We start from the raw sequence: 22,006 nt of genomic DNA, 5'->3' as shown, positions 1-22,006 counted from the left end.
TGGGGACTACTTTGGGAGGTCTCTGGACTAAGGATAAGATCTACATTAGGAATAAATATATTAAATTAGGCACCTGGAATGTTCTGAGCCTTTACCGGCCTGGGGCATTTCGGTATACAGTTAATGAGATAGTTAAGTATAAATTAGATGTAGTAGCTGTCCAGGAAGTTAGGTGGCCAGGAGAAGGGAATTGTAAAACTAAAAATTATACTTTTTTCTATGGTGGTACTGAAAATCATAATTTTGGAACAGGCTTTTTCATAAATAATAGAATTATCTCAGCTCTTAAAACAGTAGAATTTATTAATGATAGGATATCATATGCAGTTTTACAAGGTAGGTGGTGTAAAATTATTTTAATAAACATACATGCACCAACGGAAGATAAAGATGATAATACTAAAGATGATTTTTATGCAGAGTTAGAACAGGTCTTTGATAAATTTTTTCAGTATGATATGACAATTCTGTTAGGTGACTGTAATGCACAGATTGGCAAGGAAGAGACATTTAAACCCACGATTGGTAAACAAAGTCTTCATGAATTAAGTAATGATAATGGTATAAGATTGATTACTTTTGCAACCTCAAAGAATTTAATTGTGAAAAGTACCACTTTTAAACATAAAGATATCCATAAATATACCTGGTCTTCCCCAGAAAGTAAAACTCATAATCAGATAGATCATATTCTCATTGATAAGAGAAGGCATACTAGTATAATTGACGTTCGTACACATAGAGGTGCTGACTGTGCCAGTGACCATTATTTAGTAATTGCTATATTAAGAGAAAGACTCTCAGTGATAAATCATAAGCAACAAAATCTAAAAGTTCTAAAATTTGATACAGGAAAGTTTACTGATGAAAGAATTAAGAAAGATTAACAAATTAAATTGTCAAATAGATTTGATGTGTTGCAGGATTTAAATGATGATGAAAATATAAATGAAACAGACGTAAATAAGAATTGGGAGCACATACATAATGCAATAGAATCAGCAGCTAAAGAAAGTATAGGATACCATAAACCGAGAAAAAGTAAGCCATGGTTTGATAATGAATGTCATAATCTAATAGAAATAAGAAATCAGGCTAGACTTAGGTGGTTAAATAACTCTGATGATACAAATCTAAACAATTATAATAGAATAAAGCGAGAAGTTAACCGGACGTTTAGAAGTAAAAAAAGAGATTACTTGAAAAGTAAAATTAACGAAATTGAAACAAAGAGCAAAAATAAAAATATCAGAGATTTATATAAAGGTGTAAATGAGTTTAGAAAGGCGTGGCAACCTAAAGTAAACTTGATAAAAGATAAAGACGGTGATTTTCTAGCTGACCCAAGTGATATTCTAAATAGATGGAAGAACTATTTTAATGACCTTTTAAATGTCCATGTAGGAGATAAATCAGAAGTAAATGAAGTATACACAGCAGAACCTTTAGTTCCAGAACCTAACTTGACTGAAGTTAAAGATGCTATTAAAAGGCTAAAGAGTAACAAAGCACCTGGCATTGATTTAATACCAGCTGAGTTAATTAAATATGGTGGAAATTCATTAATATGTCAAATTCATAAATTAATTTGTTTAATTTGGAATAAAGAAGAAATCTCTCAACAGTGGAAAGAATCCATAATTGTTCCCGTCTTTAAAAAAGGTGATAAAATGAACTGCAATAATTACCGTGGAATTTCTCTACTCTCAACAACATATAAAATATTATCTAACATTCTTTTAACAAGACTAACCCCATATGCTAATGAAATTATAGGTGATTATCAATGTGGATTTAAACGTAACAGATCAACTACAGATCAAATTTTTCACATCAGACAGACACTTGAAAAAAAGTGGGAATATAATCAAAATGTCCATCAGCTATTCATTGATTTTAAAAAAGCATATGATTCAGTCAAACGAGATAAACTATATAATATATTAATAGAGTTTGGAATACCTTACAAGCTTGTTAGTATGATAAAAGTATGCACCAGTGAAACAGAAATTAAAATTCGTGTGGGTATTAATATGTCTGACAAATTTACAATTCATGATGGGTTAAAACAATGAGATGCATTATCTCCATTGCTCTTTAATTTTGCCTTAGAATATGCTGTTAGGAAAGTAAAAGAAACTAAAGAAGGACTAAAATTAAATGGTGTGACTCAGTTGTTAGCATATGCAGATGATGTAGACTTACTGGGGGATGAAGTGAATACAATTAAGAATAATGCTAAAATATTTTTCAAAACTGCTAAAGAGATAGGTTTGGAAGTTAACAAAGAGAAAACTAAATATATGCTTACAGGCCGAAACCAAGTGTTAGGTAATAATCAAAATCTAATTATTGATAACAACTCGTTTGAACCAGTTTCCAAATTCAAATACTTAGGAGTAATATTAACAAATGAAAATTATATTAAAGAGGAAATAAAAAGTAGGCTTAATTCAGGAAATGCATGTTACTTCTCTCTTCATAAACTTTTGTTTTCTCGTTTAATATCTAAGAAACTAAAAGTTAAAATATAGAAAACAGTAATTTTGCCTGTAGTATTATATGGATGTGAAACTTGGTCCCTTACATTGAAAGAGGAACATAACTTGAGAGTATTTGAAAATAAGATCTTTAGGAAAATATTTGGACCTAAAAGGGATGAGGAGACAGGTGAGTGGAGAAGGTTACATAATTTAGAACTACATAATTTGTATTCAAGTCCAGATAATATTAGAATGATTAAATCAAGAAGACTTAGGTGGGCAGGCCATGTGGCACGAATGGGAGAGGAAAGAGGAAACCTGATGGTAAGAGACCTGTAGTAATGCCAAGACGAAGATGGAGGGACAACGTTGAGATGGACCTAAGGGAAATCAGTAGGGATGGAAAAGATTATATAGATCTTGCTCAAGATAGGGAAACATGGAAGGCCTGTGTTACTGCAGCCATGAACCTTCGGGTTTAAGAAGGCTAGAGAGTTAGTTAGTTAGTTAGTTTGTATGTATGTATGTAAGTATGTATGTATGTATGAATACACTAGTCAAAACCATTAGAGGGACACTATTGTCATTACTGAAATCAGAAAATATTCGACAGATAGAAACTATGTTGCGCATTGATTGTTCATGGTTTGTGCACTTAAATCATCAACCAAACAATTTTTTCGTGCGACCATGAATGAGGAAGAAACATAGCAAGAACAAAACAAATTCAATGTAGACACACAGGAAAGGTCCATACGTCCAGCACATTCTAGGGGGCGTATGTTTGTGAACACGTTTCTGTGGTGTGTGTAACTGGTCAGTCACAATGCGGCATCTGAGCAGTTATAATGTTGGAAAGGGGGAGGTCTATCAGAAGAGTGGCGACTGAGTTTAATGTGGCCCTTCTGTGATCGACAGAGCTTACAAGAGGTACAGAGAAACAGCCAGTTACAAAAGAAGACCAGGCAAGGTCGAAAACGGAAGACATAAGCACGAGAGGACCGTTATTTGAAACATTGTGCTCTTCAACGACGCACTGCAAGTGTTCAGAATCAAAGAAATGATCTTCGGGCCGCTACTGGAGTATACGTAAGTACTCAGACTGTAAGAAATGGGCTTAGGAAAGTGAGGCTGCGATCAAGAAGACAACACGACTTGAGGCTGAGCATAGGAGAAGACGAGCAGTGTTTGATCAAGAGCACAGAAACTGGCAACTTCGTCATTGGAGGAATGTATTGTGTACCGACGAGTCTCGTTTCCGCCTAACAAACTGTGATGATGTACTGGTGCGTGTTTATCGTCGCTGGCGATCGTCTTACAAATGCTGCAGTCCTAGAACGCGACAGATTTGGACCCGGCCCGTTAATGGTCTGGGATGGCATCTGTTTAGACAACAGAATGGACCTTTTCACCATCAGAGGCCGACTTAATGCAGACAGGTACGTTGCAGAAGTTCTGCTGGATCATATTATGCCTATTGCAATGGGTAGACGCGCAGAGTTTCTGCTGCAACACGATAATGCTAAGGCAGATACCTCAGTGGCCGCAAGGAATGTCCTATAAGACCTCGATATCCGGACAATGGGTTGGCCTGCAAATGTCCAGATTTAAACCCGATTTAACTAATCTGGGATTTCTTGGATAGAAGGATCCGCAATCGCCCGAGATCTCCCACACCCTACAGGAACTAGAAGTGGGCCTTCACGAGTAATGCAACAACTTTCCTCAAAGGGAAAGCAGGAGGTTTTAAGAAGCATGCCTCAAAATTGTGCGGTAGTATTGGTGGCAAATAGTGCTCATACAAAGTACTAAAGTAGTGTTTCATCAAAAACTATCGTCCCATGGTAAGGACGTTTCAGTTTGGTTTAAAACCATTGCACACACTTTCGTTTGTAAGTGGAATACTTGCAGTCGCAAGTAAATTATATTTCTGTTCGTTGACAATTAAATATGGGTGTACTAGAATGTACTTGTATTTCCCTTAAAACGACATAGTTTATGAAATAAATCAAGTTCAAAATGTGTCTCTCTAATGGTTTTGATTAGTGTGTGTGTCTATATATACAGGGTGTTTCTAAAGGTCGTTTACAACGCTTGGGAGGTGATTCCTCACACGAAAACAAGCAAAAAGTCTAAGTTCCATTTTTACGACTGAGGCTTCGATTCCGAGATAGGAGCCTCGCAAAAGGTGACAAACTGAACGTCACACCTGACTGGGACGAATACTGTAACAGATAGAGAGGCGGTTCCAAGGGAATCATAAAGGAATCGTATGTGCTCAGCCCGGAAGTCAGTATGAAAAGTTCACTGCACGCATGCGCAATGGAGTCCTCAAAGGAATTGGAGATTTCCAGCAAGAACAATGCATGGAAAAGGTATGTAACGCAGCAAGAAGGACCGTGACAATGAGAAATGCGTTAAAGACAACACATCCCGACCTCAAACATCAAAACATGAGCACCGAACACAAAAACCGAAAAGTTGAGCACGGTTGCATACCCCAGTTACACGCGAGGAATGAACGAATCATGTCATGTGGCATACGAGAGACACATTACTCCACCAGGAGGAGGGAAAGAAAAACACATTATCAGGTGATTTCGACAACGTGTATTTTTACACGCGACAACTACGTAATATCCCCCCTCCCGACACACACACACAACAAACAACAAATGCTACAATGTCTTATGCACAGACAGTGCGTGTCACTGTACACCAACTGAAGATGTCATTTTCACCACACAAAGGGGGTGGAGAGCAATACCAAGAGTGTTCTCACTGGGATTTGCCGAGGGCAATAATCACAGACGGTTTTCAAAATGTCTGCCGTTTACTTCTACGCAGATATGACAGCGACGAATCAAGGATTGTCGAGTACGAGCAAACAAGCCAGGTGAATCTGCTACCGTCGCGGCGGCGACGTTGATGCGAGCAACGAGGTCCTCAGCTGATGTGACAGGTGTGTCGTATACGAGGGTTTTCATTTCTCCCCAGAAGAAAAAATCGATAGGGTTGAGATCTGGCGACCTCGGTGGCCAAGGCACAGGCTCATCCCTACCAATGAACCTATTGCGAAACACGTCATGCAGGAAATGTCGTACATTACAATCGAAATAAGCTGGTGCACCATCGTGTTGGTACCACATTTCTTGCCGCAGTGCCAAAGGTACGGTCTCCAACAGTTCAGGCAGAACCTCACTAAGAAATGCATGATACGTGACACCATTCAGGCGAACAGGGAGAATGTATGGTCCAATTAAATGATCATGTACTATCCCGCACCACACATTCACTGAAAACCTGTGCTGGTGATGGGCCACAAAAAGTGCATGTGGGTTGTCAAAGTCCCATACATGACTGTTTCTACTATTGAAGACATCCATCCTGGTGAAAATGGCTTCATCTGTCCACAATACGTTTGCCCCGAAGTGAGGGTTTGTGTCCAGCTGATGCAACAACCATTGGCAAAACTCCATACGAGGGCGAAAGTCACGAGGTAACAGTTCTTGTACTTTCTGCAGTTTAAAAGGGTGCATTCCTTCCTCTGACAACACTCGCCAAACATACACATGAGACGTGTTTCGTGCCCGAGCGAGCACTCGCGTACTGGTGCCAGGATGTTCTGCGACCGCTGTTAACACATCTTCTGCAAACTGATGTGTACGTACACTTCGGGGTCTTCCAACTTCTTGCCGCGGTGGTAACACTGACCCTGTTTCACGCAGTCGACTGCCCACTACCTGAAAGAAGGTGTGAGACGGTAAACGTCTATGTGGAAAGCGTTCTCCATAAAGACGCCTTGCCTCACGGCTATTACCACGTGCCTCCCCATACATGAGATGCATGTCTGCTAGCTGCTGGGTCGTATACGCAGCCATCTGTGTAATAGGGAGCTGGAACTGCAAAGTATTGTTTTTGTTTAACACTGGCACACTGCACAAATTGGCCGTATCACCGTACGAACACCACAGACCAATTGTGAACCAACCCTTCGAGCTCCACTCGCGGGAACAGCAGTCATGAAGGTCAAACGTAGACTACGAGAGCCAGACTTGCCTGTGCAGCGCTTCCAAAACTGGTCTCTTTTACGTCACAATGATCGCGTGCGAACACTTTTGGTATTGCTCCCACCCCCTTTGTGTGGTGAAAGTGACATCTTCAGTTGGTGTACAGTGACACACACTGTCTGTGCATAAGACATTGTAGCATTTGTTGTTTGTTGTGTGTGTGTGTGGGGGGGGGATATTACGTAGTTGTCGCGTGTAAAAATACACGTTGTCGCAATCATCTGATATTGTGTTTTTCTTTCCCTCCTCCTGGTGGAGTAATGTGTCTCTCGTATGCCACATGACATGATTCGTTCATTCCTCGCGTGTAACTGGGGTATGCAACCGTGCTCAACTTTTCGGATTTTGTGTTCGGTGCTCATGTTTTGATGTTTGAGGTCGGGATGTGTTTGTTGTCTTTAACGCATTTCTCATTGTCACGGTCCTTCTTGCTGCGTTACATACCTTTCCCATGCATTGTTCTTGCTGGAAATCCCCAATTCCTTTGAGGACTCCATTGTGCATGCGTGCAGTGAACTTTTCATAGTGACTTCCGGGCTGAGCACATACGATTCCTTTATGATTCCCTTGGAACCGCCTCTCTATCTGTGATAGTATTCGTCCCAGTCAGGTGTGACTTTCACTTTGTCACCTTTTGCGAGGCTCCTATTTCGGAAACGAATCCTCAGTCGTAAAAATGGAACTTAGACTTTTTGCTTGTTTTCGTGTGAGGAATCACCTCCCAAGCGTTGTAAACGACCTTTAGAAACACCCTGTATATGCATATATACACACACACACTTTATGTACATTTATTTTAAAAATGCATATAATTTGATGTGAAGCAAGTCAACAGCACCTCCCATTTGAGATTCAAGATTCCGAAATATGGGTAAAAAAGGTGCGAGTTGGATCATCATAGTATTACATACACTATGAACTAGTTTTTTTAAACTATTGAATGTTTTACTTTTAAAAACAGTCGGTAATAACTTAGTAACGTAATGAAGTCAGGATTCAATTTTGGTTGTAATGAAAGATTTATAGAACTTACATACAACAGCAATTTCATTAATTTATGTAAGTCAATAAAGCAATCCTATCATATGCACGAGATATTCAGTAACTCTAATTATACATGTGCAAGGGTCGTTGAAGGTTGACCGGGACTTTTATTTCTGTAGAGGAAATAGGTAGCACAAGAAACACCAAACTATGTCAGTTTTTCAAAGTATTCTCCGTGTGCGCCGAGGCACCATTGCCATCATTCTGGCAGCTCCCGAATTCCTTTGGCGTAGAAAGAACTTGGTTGTTGTCGTAGCCACTGGAGGACATCGCTCCGCAGTGCTTCGTCTGTCGTGAATTTCTTACCTCCCAGATGGTCTTTAAGGGGTGCAAACAAATGATAATCACTGGTGGCTAAATCCGGACTGTAGGGGGATGGGGTAGTCTTCCCAGTGCATGTCGGCCAGAGTTGTTGTTGTCACATTGGCCGTGTGAGGGCGGGCATTGTCATGGAGAAGAATGACATTTCCAGACAACATCCAAGGTCTTTTCTTGCGAATGGACTTTCGTACAGCACCACTCAACAATGTGGAGTAATACTGGGCATTAATCGTGCTCCCTTTGTCCAGAAAATCCACATGGATAACGCCCTTCATGTCCCAGAAGACACTTGCCACGATTTTTCCAGCGGACGGCTGCCTTTTGCTTTTCTTAGGGGGCGGTGAACCTTTATGCCGCCACTCCATTGTAGGTCTTTTGGTCTCTGGGGTTGAATTGTGCAACCGTGTTTCATCACACGTGATGATGGATTGCAACAATTCATCACCTTCTGCTCGAAACCGATTCAGAAGCTGTTCACAGACCGTCCTGCGTGTCCACTTCCGATCGAATGTCAGCTGGCGGGGAACCCACCTTGCACAGATTTTGCGGAAGCGTAAGTGGTCGTGAATGATTGTCTCAACACTCCCGACACTCGCCGGTTCTCAAGAATCATTTGCTCAACACGTACGATATTCACTGGTGCGACCGCAGTCGGGCGAATGTGTCCATGCGCTTCATTTGTCACCAGCTCCCGTCCTTCGCGAAACTGCTCACACCATTCGTACACTCTCGTCCGCGACATCGTTTGTTCACCATACTGTGCTTGCAATCGTCCGAAAATCTCAGCTGGTTTCACTTTCTCCTTCGCGAGAAATTCGATTACACACCGCTGCGCCGCAGCCACAGACACACTGCTTGCCGCCATGTTCGCTGCAACTGCTGCGCATGAACGAAATACGTCATGCCGGGCGCTAGTTACTCGCGAAGGAATACATTACGTCACCCGCACGTTTCATCATGATCCGGCTATTCATCGATTTTTTACGTACGAAAATCCCGGTCAACCTTGAACGACCCTTGTATTTTCAGAAATAGAAAGTTTCATTAAATGTAATGCCAGGGTCATTCTGTACGCCGACGTTTGAATATAAATATTTCCTATGAAATATTGTGTGTTTGGTGTACTTTAGTTCATCTTTATTTCCGTTTGGTAAGGGTTTTATTTCAAGTTCTATGAATCGGGTAATCTAGACACTCTATGTTCTGTAGGTTTTCTATAGATTAGAAGAGGTTTATCAGTGAACTGTTTTATGGTTCAAAACATGTGCGTAATGTGAGAAGAAATCCGTTCGAATACAAATTTGCAGTTTTGTTGGTTTCATTCAAAAGCTGAGCATAAATTCACTATTTCTCAGATGTAAGTATTATCCTACTTTTACTCTTACAGGGAAGCCTCAATTCAAGTCTCCAGTTTTATAATGAGATATCCTCTCATGAAATACTTCAGAGATGTTCTATTTGGTTGGAAAGATCTTTTAGGTATCGTTACATATAAGTTATTAATTTGCTAATTTATTTATATAGTCCTTGCTTGCTAAGTATTTTTAATAATCCAGCATTTTGACTGCATCTAACGCTTTCCTATGATTAGAAATTTGATTCGGTTCGTTCTGTTCGGCACATATTTTGTTAGAAATAGAATATCAAATTTGACCTTTCAACGTTATCTTGAACAGAACATTTTTTTTTATTTAAAACGACACTGTTTAAGGCATGATGGAATTGGTCGTGTTCAGTAATAACCGACTGTAGCGATTCTTCCAAATATGGCAAGTCAAATTTGAAACGAGTTTGGCAATTTTATGTTGGAACTTGTATACTATAATTTGTACTTTCTAACCAGTTTACATTATTATCCCCATGATATTGTAATTACAAATTTGTTTAATTAGCAATGGAGAGAGAATTGATGTCTATACAAGGGGTATGGCTATGTCCGAAAGGTATAAAGAGCAGACTTGAAGAATGGTCTTGTCGGATGAGATGTCACCTACTACAGTTCGAAAGCGCCAATTGAACAAGCAATCGACACCACAGTGCGGTGCACGCATCGTTCCAGGCGGGCAGACTTGAATCATTGGTTCATTTGTTTGAAATCACGTAGGTATAAAGCCAGCAAGTTGTTGGTTGAAGCTCTTCTAATGTGTGGAAATGTATATAGCTGTACGAACATTTGAAAATCCTATGCCATACTGTTCCCTAGCTTGTACTTTTGGAGCCACAATGGCCGCCACTTTATTTTATGGACACTAGTGCCTAGTTAAAAAGGTGTAAAGGGTCTGTGAGTGAGAGAAGCGACTCCATGTGAGATGTATTGCAGGCTGTCTGCAATAAATATATATTTTGCGACAAATACATCAGTTGTATGTAATTGTGTGTTTTATTTAAATGTATTAGTCTACCTACAGCATCAATAGCCTTCCTGGAAATGCTACAAATAGCGTCCAAACCAAGAAGAGTGTTTCTTGTTGGATCACGGGCGCGAACATGGACCTTCTTCTGCCGGATGTTGGCTGCGATCAGCATTCTTTGTGTGTTGTGGTGAACCTTTGTGCTAGCGTGCATTCGTGAACTGTGAATAAATACATTTACATACTGTTTGCTACGTGTAACCAGTTTCAGTGCACCATTTGGAGTACCAGGAAGTGTTTCGTGCTTGCATTGTAGTTTCGACAAAAACAATCAGTGCGTGACTCAATAAATATTGAAGCCATATCTGCAGCATAAACTGTTCTCAAGCGAGAAGTTCCTCGACTTGAGAATAAAGTTAACGCGGGTTTGCTGGACAATGTGACAATCTCGTTACCGGTAAACAAAGCCTAAAAATTACCGGATGATTCCAAACAGTTGTTATTGGACCTGGGGAGTGCATGTGATGATGAAACTTTTGAGAGGTATGACTGAGAAATCGGTTGTATTCAATACCTTTTGGATTCAACCATGTGCAAGATTTGTTCGTTGGAGCAGCAACAGACTCAAGCAACGGTGACGTCATCCACAGAAGCACGAACAAGTGAAGTGCGTCTCCCGAAGCTCACGCTGCCTGTGTTCACGGGACTATTATAAGAGTGGCTTTCCTTCCGTGATTTGTTTATCGCTTCAGTGGACGAAAACAAACAGTTATCCAATGTGCAAAGCTACAGTATTTGAAAGCTTCGTTAAAGGGGCAACCTGCATTGCTTATCAAGTCCATGTCGGTGACTGCATAGGTATCAACCTATGCAGAGGCGGGAACATTCTAAATTCGCGCTATCAAAACAAACGGGAAATTGTTATGTACACAATCAAGCGTTTAGTCGCGCAACCAAAAGTGCAACGTGAATCCGCAGCAGCCTTACGTACCCTGCTAGACACAACTACTGAGTGTGTTCGCGTGTTGAAAGTGCTGGACATTCCCATAGAACATTGGGATACTATCCTAGTACTTCATGTGACAGAAAAAAATGGACAGTGATACTAGACAACAATGGGAACTTTCATTAAAGACGACAAAGTTGCCTACATTTCAGGAGTTGAGTGACTTTCTTGATCAGCGTCTCGTGCATTATCAGCTTCAAATCTCAGTGCTCAGAGAATGAAGCAGTCGACTCACAATAGCTCCCAGTTCAAATGTGTGTATTACGCAGTGTCGGATGATACCTGTAACAAATGTAATCTGCATCATGCGCTTCACAAACGCAAATACTTCAAAAGCCATTCGGCGATGGACAGAATGAAATTTGTTAGAGTGTTATAATTGTATTCAAGGGCACCATACGGCATCGGTATATGGCTCATGTGGGTGCCGCGTTTGCAATTAAAAGCATTATACGTTGCTACACTATTATAAGCAGAATTATTTTGTGAAACGTCAACTTCCCCCAAAGATGTTTATTCTCATGTGGCTGGAGAAGCAGACAAGGGACTAAAGCCAGTGTTGCTATCCACTACAGTTGTGTATGTTCAGGGAAGTGATGGTGTTTATCAACCAGTTCATGTGCTCCTAGACTGTGCTTCTGGGACTTCCTTTGTGACCTCACGATGTGTGCAAACATTAGGTTTACGTTAGCATAAGGCAGATATAACTGTGAACTGGATGACAGCAACGTGGTATATGTAGGCAGTGCAGTAGTGAATCTGCAATTCCGACCCAGTAACAGAAGAAAAACATTGAGTACAAGGGCAATTGTACTTCCTAAAGTAACAGCAAACATTTCCAGGTAGCCTTTACCAGACTTCACGAAGTAGACCCATATTCAAGGACTGAAGATGGCTGATAAAAGGTTTTATGTAATGGAGCCGGTGGACATCTTACTTGGAGCGGATTTGTTTCTTTTTCTGATGCAAAGTGGCAAACATGTTGGGCCAAAGGGAACACTAACTGCACTACGTACTGTTGTTGATTGGATTCTGTGTGGTAGTGTGGACTCTCCCAAGGGAAGGTCAGTAGTATCATTTCATGTATCTTATTGTCTTGATAGTGCACTTCGCCAGTTCTGGGAAGTAGAGGAGGTCCCAAGGCAAATGCATGTGACATTAGAGGAGAAACAATGTGAAGAGTACTTTTCGGTGACTCATGTTCGAGAAAACAATAAGTTCAGTGTGAGCCTTCCATTCAAGGAAGACAGTCCCCCTTAGGGTACTCTCGTGAAACAGCGGTGGTGAGATTACAGCAAATGGAAAGGAAATTTGCAAGGTCTCCTGATTTTCATCAGAAGTACTCAGAATTCGTGCACAAATATTTAGACTTGGGAAATATGGAGCTTATTCCTCCAAGTGAAGTGGAAAATAAACCATGTGATAGTTTATATTTACCACATCATTCTGTGATCAATCCAAATTCGACCAGTACACCTCCTCGTGTAGTTTTTGATGCCAGTTCAGTGACTTAAACAGGGATTAGTCTCAACGATAAACTTCTAGTTAAAATTGCAAGGTGATATCTTTCCATTATTACTTAGGTTCAGAAAGCATCAAATTCCTTTGTGTGCAGACATTTCCAAAATGTATAGACAAATATTGATCCATCCATCAGATAAAGATTTCCAGTGAATAGTGTTGCGAGACAATAGTAAATTGATACGAGGGTCACTATTTATATTTTGAGCCTAATAATGAAAAAACAGGAATTTGGCATTGAAAACTGCTTTATTGTTTTTCGAAGTATCCTCTTTTATGGTCAATACACTTTTGCATTCGTTTGAACTATTTGTCAAAGCAGTTTTTCCAATCTTCTTGAGACACCTCCATAATATGGTTTTTGAACGCATCAACGGCGTCATCCGCCGACGAAAATCGTTGTCCACGCAATTTATTCTTGACATTCGGGAAGAAGAAGAAGTCATTAAGTGCCAAATCAGGACTGTACGGCGGATGACCCATCAATTCGATTTTTTGACTGTTCATAAAGTCGGTTGTTAGACGAGATGTGTGACAGCTGGCATTGTCTTGATGAAGAATGATCCGACGGCGTTTGTTTGTTTTCCGTATTTGACCGAAGACGTTTGACAAACAAATTGTTGTGTACCATTCAGAGTTGACCGTTCTACGTTCCTCTAAAGGCACAGTTGCCACATGACCAGTTTTCCCGAAAAAACAGGCGACCATTTGTTTCGATGTGCTTCGAGCGCGAACAACTTTTGTTGGATAGGGTTCATCTTGAAACACCCATACAGTCGACTGCTGTTTACGTTCCGGCTAGCTCATATGCATATATCCATGATTCGTCACCTGTTACAATCTTATATACGTCTTTTGAAGCACCACGATTGTATTTATTGAACATTTGATTGCACCAATTGACGCGAGCGTCTTTTTGAGTTTTTTTCAAATTGTGTGGGATCCAACGAGAACATACCTTTCTCACAGCTAAATGATCATGTAATATTTTATATATGCTGGTGGAACTAATGCCTATGATTGCCTCAATCTCACAGTAAGTCACATGACGATCTTGCAGTATTCGGTTTTGCACAGCATCAGTGTTTTCTTGAACAACAACTGATTTTGGACGACCTTCGCGAATCTCGTCGGTGAGCCACGATTAAATTCGTTATACCAGCGTTTCACAGTGGCAAAGGTTGGGGCTTCATCGCCAAATGTGGAAGTAAGTTGATCGATGCACTCTTGTCTTGATAACCCACGTCGAAAATCGTAAAAAATCATCGCACGAAAATGTTCACGAGTTAATTCCATTTTATTGTTGTCGCGCAATCTTCAAGGCAACATAAACAACACAAATGAAGCTATTGACAAAACATTTAAAGTGCGTTATGGTCAATAATGCCAGACGATTCTGTGCAAACGTCAAAATATAAATAGTGACCCTTGTAAAGACTATAGACTACTCACGGTGACGTACGGGACTTCCAGTGCACCTTATCTTGGAACAAAGTGTCTACAACAATTGGCCATTGAATGCATTTCCATTAGCAGCCATAGTGTTATTAAATTATTTTTATATTGATGACTTGGTATCTGGTGCCAGCACTGTGGAATAGGCTATCGAACTGTAGTCACATTTAATACAGTTACTAGCAACGGGTGGTTTTGAGTTACGCAAATGGTACTCTAGACGGCACATTTAGACGCACTGGCCGGGTTTCATTTGAATGTCCCTCATAATTGTTGCAGTACAAGAAGTTCACTACAAAAATGTAGCCACAGTTCACACCTTTCCACAGATAATGCCTCATACAAGCCCAACTTTTCCTTCCACAATTCTTAAATTAATATATTTGCTTGTATTATGGTTTGGGGATAAAAAACCAAGAGGATCATACAAATTTGTATTGTCAAATAACAATTGTATTTTCGTCCATGTATGACGTTTTGGTGGTAAAGTCAGAAGAAAAGTGAAGTGGTCAGCACCAGGATGCCACCGAAGACCTAACGTTTTCAGAAGTTCACTGGAATGGATATCTAAAGACACATTAGTTTCTCTCAACTCCACAGGTACTGCTGTCAACACTTGTGGCTAACCAGACTCATCTCGATGTTTTAAACATTCCTGAGGAAGATATGCAGTTTAGTAATTCTGGTTAAAAATGTCTGTCTGATAACGTAAAGGATCCGGTGTTGACTGTGAAAGATCAATATACAAATAACTGAAAGGTTGAATGGTAGCATCTATATATACTTTTTCGAGTTCCTTCATGCGGTGAGGATGAAGTTGTCGTGCAAAGACAGTTAATTGGTTCATATCTCGAGGATTCTTAAAATCAACGAAATGCTTTACGTTCAGCGAAATGTGCCTGCAATTTTTCCCTTGATGAAAAAGATTCTGTGTTATGAACACCACCGAAATGTTTTTGTGATGACTGCCTTTTGTGAAAAGGTCGGCGACTTTTTCTCCTTGAACAACCATCATAAGATCATCCAGTATTATGAAAGTAGGGTTTTTCCGTTCCACGACTGCAAATCGACGATACCTTTATGATATTGCACATCTCGAATATTTTGCGGAATACTGTTCTCCTGATCGTAAGACCATATGATTTTCTTCACGGTTCCTTGGACGAGATGAACGATGGAGTCGACCATATTTGTTACAAAAGTAGTTTTTCCGCTTCCTGATGCTCCGCAAACCATCATGGTGAAGGGATGGGAAAGTTTAGGAATCATGCTGAAGAAACGTCTTACAGACTCTGACGAAAAATGAAGATCTGGCAGTCTGCAAACACGTTTTATATCTATCATTACGAAGAAGAATTTGAACTCTGGACCGCTACAGACATATTTTGGTCAGCACAGTATCCGAAAGGATACGATAAATGTTCATCGTCGAAACGTCGTTTCAACAGTACTGGCTGAAACAGCTTTTTTTCATATGTACTGATTACTTGGAACTGTTTTGTTCTTCTGATCCTGAAAATATTTTCGAACATAACTTCAGATTGCTCATTGTTTATCATGTCGCACATGGTATCAAAATTGACCAATTCCGATTTGGAGGTAATCAATGTGATTCCTTTCACTTTACAGATATACTGCGGTTCGGAGAACGGTTTTGTTATTTTCATGCTGTAACTTTTCGGTCCCGTTGAAACAAACTGTTCACAAACTGCATCGGGTCCGAAATCTGTCAATTCATCCGTGAGTTATCCTAGTGCGTCACCTGTCTGGGGATGATATTCCACTTCAGGACTATCTACGTAAATTACAGAATCTGTATCACGATAACATATCCTGTCATCCAACTTTTCGAGAAGTTCATACAGTTTCAGACGAGCATGGCATGTTGTGAAGGCTCCGATATGAACATTTACTTTCCTGCTCAGACTCACAGCCTCTTCAACATATTTCCAGTTCACTAAAACGGTGTCCTGATTGATGAATACGACTCCTCCAACCATTATTTTTGGATCAGTCTATTAATCGAGAAAATCTTTCGATTCCATGATGATGGGTGTCTGGGAAAGGTTGTCCCGTTGACAGAACTTGCCCCATAAAGAATTAAGGCAGAGTTTAGCCAGAGTACGTTTACCAGGATTGACTTCCCTACTGTTTTTTTACAACAGAATACCCTCCTTACCGAAATATTTCTGTATGTACTTCTTCTTATCCTCGTCGTTCTGACACCATGAAGGCCAGCCGCTCGCTTCCTGTTTTATTTTCAAGAAGGTGTTGACATAACCAGCAAAAAGTCCTCCAGTTTTTGTGACAGGGTTGTGCATCGATGTTTCATACTTCCACCTTTCCGACACTGACAGTACTCTGTAGCCTAAACTGCAAGCTTTACGCACCTCGGCGATGACCCAATTCCCCGAAAGTGCGAGTTGTTCATCGGAATGGCTGCATGTACCTTCACATTCAAATCTGATAGCACATTCCTTACACAACACGAACATTAGTTTTCCATGCATTTTTGTAGGTAAAACAGGATGTAAAAGGGTTTTTGGTGGCAGAATAGTATATTTTATGAGCCCCTCCATATTCAAAACCTCTTTTACCGAAGGAATAGAAATTCCTAGAAATATGGTAGGATGTCCGACAGGATAGGTGCAGTATTTGTTCACATCAGGGTACAAACTTGTAAAATCATAGTACTGTAATTTCTCATTTTCCTTGATGTTGTAATAAGTCCTGACTCTTTCAAATCTTCCCCCATATAAGTCGTCTCGTGGATTTAAAGGAATGCAGCAAACGATAGGATGATAGATATCTATCGAGTTCAGGATCTGCTCGCAATATTTTTTTTTGAAATCGCATTCCCACATTGTGACAACATGGTATCCTTCAGAACGTAGAGCCGCAAGTTTACGACACGTTGTCACGTATCTGAAGCCTGCAGTGTTCAACATGTCACTATGTTTATCACTGTTACTATCCTGATCGGTTTCATCTTCTTCGTCACCTTTCGGATACATATCCCTGTTAATTTATATGCAGAGTTAAACAACCATGCCAATAGCATCCAAGCGCCTCATACACCGTCTGCGTCTCCTCGTGATAGCCGTCCGCTCTGTATGACATATTTTTCAGGAGTACGTCCGCCGTGAAGAAGTATTACATCATTTTGTTCTTCCACGTAGGTTAACCATTTCAATGCGAACTTGGACATCTGATCTGCATGATGGTAACCTCCTTTGGGTATTATTCCTATAGTGTTAGCCGGCATAAATTTCTGTCTGTAAATTAGTGAATAGGCAGATGCTATTGTGCGACAATCCTTGAAAATGTCTATCTTGCATATGTCTAGGAAATTCTGTTTCAGCTTCAAACATCCTTGTCTCAACAGGGTAACATCCTTGATGCAGTATTGGAGAAGTTGGTTTTTGTTTTTGAATGTATATTTTTGCTGCATTCAATGTCATACAAAGACATAAAACGGTGCTGATCTTCAACTGTTTTCATATACTCATAGCCGTATGCAGAAGGAGGAGGCATCGATCCTATGTAATTTATGTTCTTGTAGGTGTTCCAGAGATGAGGATAATATCCTTTCTGAACCGGCAAAACGAAAAGTTTGGAAAATACTGCAAGATTTGTTTGAACGTAGTTGAGACTGTCCACAAAATGAAGATTCTGGTATGACATACTGATGATTTTGGTACCGTCTAAGATGACACGAGGTTTCATTTCTCTTTCCAAAATTCCCCGAAGCAGAAATGTGCAATCGTAGCCTCGTGCATTGTGTGCACAGATGGTTATGTTGAAAACTTGTGCTGCAATTCGAGATAGGACAGAAATGTGTCTACGGGTTCATCCCAGAATATAAACTCTCTGGTTCCGCAAACAGAACAAGGAACTGTTAAATCCTCCTTCTTGTAACACGAGTGACAGGCTGTCTCTACTACAATAAGATTCGGAACATGAAGAAACGCTTTTTCTTTCTCAGAGTAAGGAATATCTGTATAACATTCAAAATCGTAGAATATATATAGAAATTTCGAATTCACTTTAGTTTTCGGTACAGCCATGTGACAGAAATGATTTATATGTTTCACACAGTTACATGCAGTACAGTACTTCATATTACATTTATGCACTTCTTCATATGTATTGTGTGTTAGAATAATTCTGAAACATCTGGGACACTGTTGGATTTCACTACAGACTGTACCGTTTCGGAATGGTGAAGACACATGATTTGTGAAGCAGTTCTCTTTTTGAAAATTCTGGGACATGTCTGACATATTCTGCGAACACCCTGTACAGGCACACACGGTGGTGTTGAACGGCACATAGAACATAATTGTTTACACAGATGATTATGAGCTTTTTGAAATATGAGTTCGTTACACCCGCGACATTCTTGTTTTGCCGCAAATGCTCCAACACGGTTCACTATCACATCATAATGCTGGCGAGTGTTATCATAGAGAAGGTATATATATTTGGAAGCATTTTCAACCTGTCCTTCAAACAAAATATCTTTCATATCAGGAAGATTGTTGTAACAACAATTTTATATTCTGCAAGAACTTGCTGAAATTTTCTCAGTTCAGGAATTCCACTTCCTTCACACGCATTGTTTGTGAGATCTACATCTGCTTTGCGCATAAGTTCGAAAACAGGTTTGAGAAGATTTCTATTTTTTCGGTTCTGTGAATAGGACGGATCATTATCAGCATGGGATTGTCCTATGATCAAAGCTTCAGCTAAACAGAGTGGTTTATTTCTATTCGGCACACCGACGACACTTCTTTTTTGCGTGCTTAACATGTAATTAGTTAAACAATATGTTATTTTACCTCCGCCACCTCCGACAGGTATGTCGACATGGTCGGCGCGCAAAATTAGACGGTCTGTAGCAGTGAATGTTTTCGCGCTCTGCAATATTTTATACATAATGTTCCACACCATATCACTGTGTAACTGGTCACATCTGTGCAATCCGACATAAATATATTTCAGGGTGGGGTCAGATATGTTAGACAGAGTTAAACCTATCTTGTCTTCATCTTTGGTGTTTTTCTTAATATAGGTGAGAAGATTTTCAACACCTTCACGGATCCATGTGTGAGGATCTACATTTTCTGGAGGGTACGAGAAACTGAATTCCACACGACGTCCTTTGGAACGGAATTTGGGATATTCACGTTCTTGAATGTTATGTAATATTATATTCCCTATTTGTTCACGAGACACTGTATCACATTTTCTTTTCTTACCACTTCTATCTGAAACAGAAACACTCTGGGATGACGGTTCTGCTGGGGGCATGGGATCCGTTCTGCATGACGGTCCTGTTAAAGGTTCCGAGCCTGATCCAGGTGGGACGTTCCTTGAAGGTCCTGGTGATGTAACAGGGTAAAATGCGGTTGTCTGCTTCTCCTCGGGATACAATATCGGGTGTTGATGAAGGGCCTGGTGATTCTTCGGAAATACCTGTCCATCCTTCTCCATAAAGATCCGGTACGGATGTTGTCACTGTCCGTAGTAAGCGGTCATTCTCCTCGAGCAAGGAGAGTTTTTCTCCTGCGATGATTTTTTGCGCAATTTGCACCAATACTTCCCGTAACTGTCTAGGTGTTGTGTAATATCCATCACGATATAGCAATAACAGATCGTCAGCGGATAACTGTACGTCCATGATCGTACGATGTCCGTGCCACGAAGACTGTCATGTGGAGAGAACACCGTACTTTATATACGCAAGCATACAAAAGCAGTTATTTCCGTTCCTAACAGCTCTGCTGTCTGATCTGCAAACTCTCCGGAAATCTGTAACAGTCCTCTGCTAACCGTCTTCGTCTTTTCTGGCTGCTATGAATGCTCATGTAAAATTCTCGGAAAAAGCTAACTGTCTTCACCAGATGTTGTCCTGGCTGATATCAAACCCAAGTAAAATTCTCGGAAATAGCTAACTGTCCTCACCAGATGTTTTCCTGACTGCTATGAAACCATCTAAAATTCTCGGAACTACTTAACACTCTTTTGCAATAAATCCCCGAACCACCCCTAACTGTTCTACTTTATTCCGAGTCCCATTGTCACATCAGCATCAAAACCTGAGATGACTACTAATTCTATAATATTACGTAGTAACCGTCGTGATAGTTATTGTCACCTATGTGTTGTAGATAAATTGAAAAACTCGAAAAACATGTCCGGAAAAATTCGAAGGGCCGTCTAGCCGGCCCTAATTGAACTAGATGAAGGCAATTATAGATTTGCAATCTGCACGTCCACATCTTTCTGTAGAGTATATGGAAGGGGGTCTACGGTCAAAATAACAAAAACCAAGATGGCAGCCAAGTTGGCGGCCCCCAATGTCATGACGAGCTGAGATGACAATTAATTGTATAATATTACGTAGTAACCGTCGGTGATGTTTACATGCACCTATCTGTTGTATTCAAATTGAAAAACTCGAAAAACATGTCCGGAAAATTTCGAAGGGTCGTCCAGCCGACCCTAATTGAACTAGAGTGAAGGCAATTATAGATTCGGAATCTGTACATCAACACCTTTCCATAGAGTATATGAAAGGGGGTCTACGGTCAAAATAACAAAAACCAAGATGGCGTCCAAGATGGCGGCCCCCATTGTCATGACGAGCTGAGATGACAATTAATTGTATAATATTACGTAGTAACCGTCGGTGATGTTTACTTGTAGCTAAATTGAAAAACTCGAAAAACATGTCTGGAAAATTTCGAAGGGCCGTGCAGCCGGCCCTAATTGAACTACAGTGAAGACAATTGTAGATTCGGAATCTGTACGCCAACACCTTTCCATAGAGTATATGGAAGGGGTCTACGGTCAAAATAACAAAAACCAAGATGGCGGCCAAGATGGCGGCCCCCATTGTCATGAGAGCTGAGATGACAATTAATTGTATAATATTACGTAATAACCGTCGGTGATTTTTACTGGCACCTATCTGTTGTAGGTAAATTGAAACATTGGAAAAACCTGTCAGGAAAATTTCGAAAGGCCGTCCAGCCGCCCCTAATTGCACTAGAGTGAAAGCAATTGTAGATTCGGAATCTGTACGTCAAGTGTATATGGAAGGGGTCTACGATTTGAAATACAGAAACCCAACATTGCGGCCAACATGGCGACCCTATTGTCCGGCCCTGTGTGATCTAACATAAAATAGATTTGCCATATCTGTGCATTTTCAAAGGGGCAACTCCGACCCTGTTTGGCCCCGGAAAGAAATAATAGAAATAACTTTGCATTTTCAAAGGGGTTCGACTCCCCCCCGTGTGTCCTAAAAACAAAAAAAACTGATTGCTTTAATTTTGTATTTTCACGAGTCCACTCAAACCCTGTACAAACGGATTTGACATTTGTGTAGGTCGACTCTGATTCTGTTTATTTAGGAAGCAAACGCAATTACAATAACGCTACATTTTCAACATCATCTATTTCACGATGTTCTTTCTCAGAGGTTCTGTGATGACCTAACAAGGAAGTTGGTTTTGCAATTATATCTCCATACTTTTATTATCTGTCTGGATGAAACAAGGAAGTATCAGGTGGTTATAATTAAAGTGACGGTGTTCAGAGTGGTACAGCACGGGCTGTAATGAGAGTAGCAGTCTGAAACTTCGTAGATATGCTAATGAAGCAATGCGCTCGCGAATTATGAAAAAAAATTAGTTCCAATTCTCGCCACCAGGGTAAAAAATGGCGCTGTAAGCAGTCAAAACTTGG

This window comes from Lepisma saccharinum, chromosome 6, assembly GCF_977018435.1.
Source record: "Lepisma saccharinum chromosome 6, izLepSacc3.1, whole genome shotgun sequence".
NCBI lineage: Eukaryota > Metazoa > Arthropoda > Insecta > Zygentoma > Lepismatidae > Lepisma > Lepisma saccharinum.
This window is presented reverse-complemented; position numbering follows the sequence as displayed.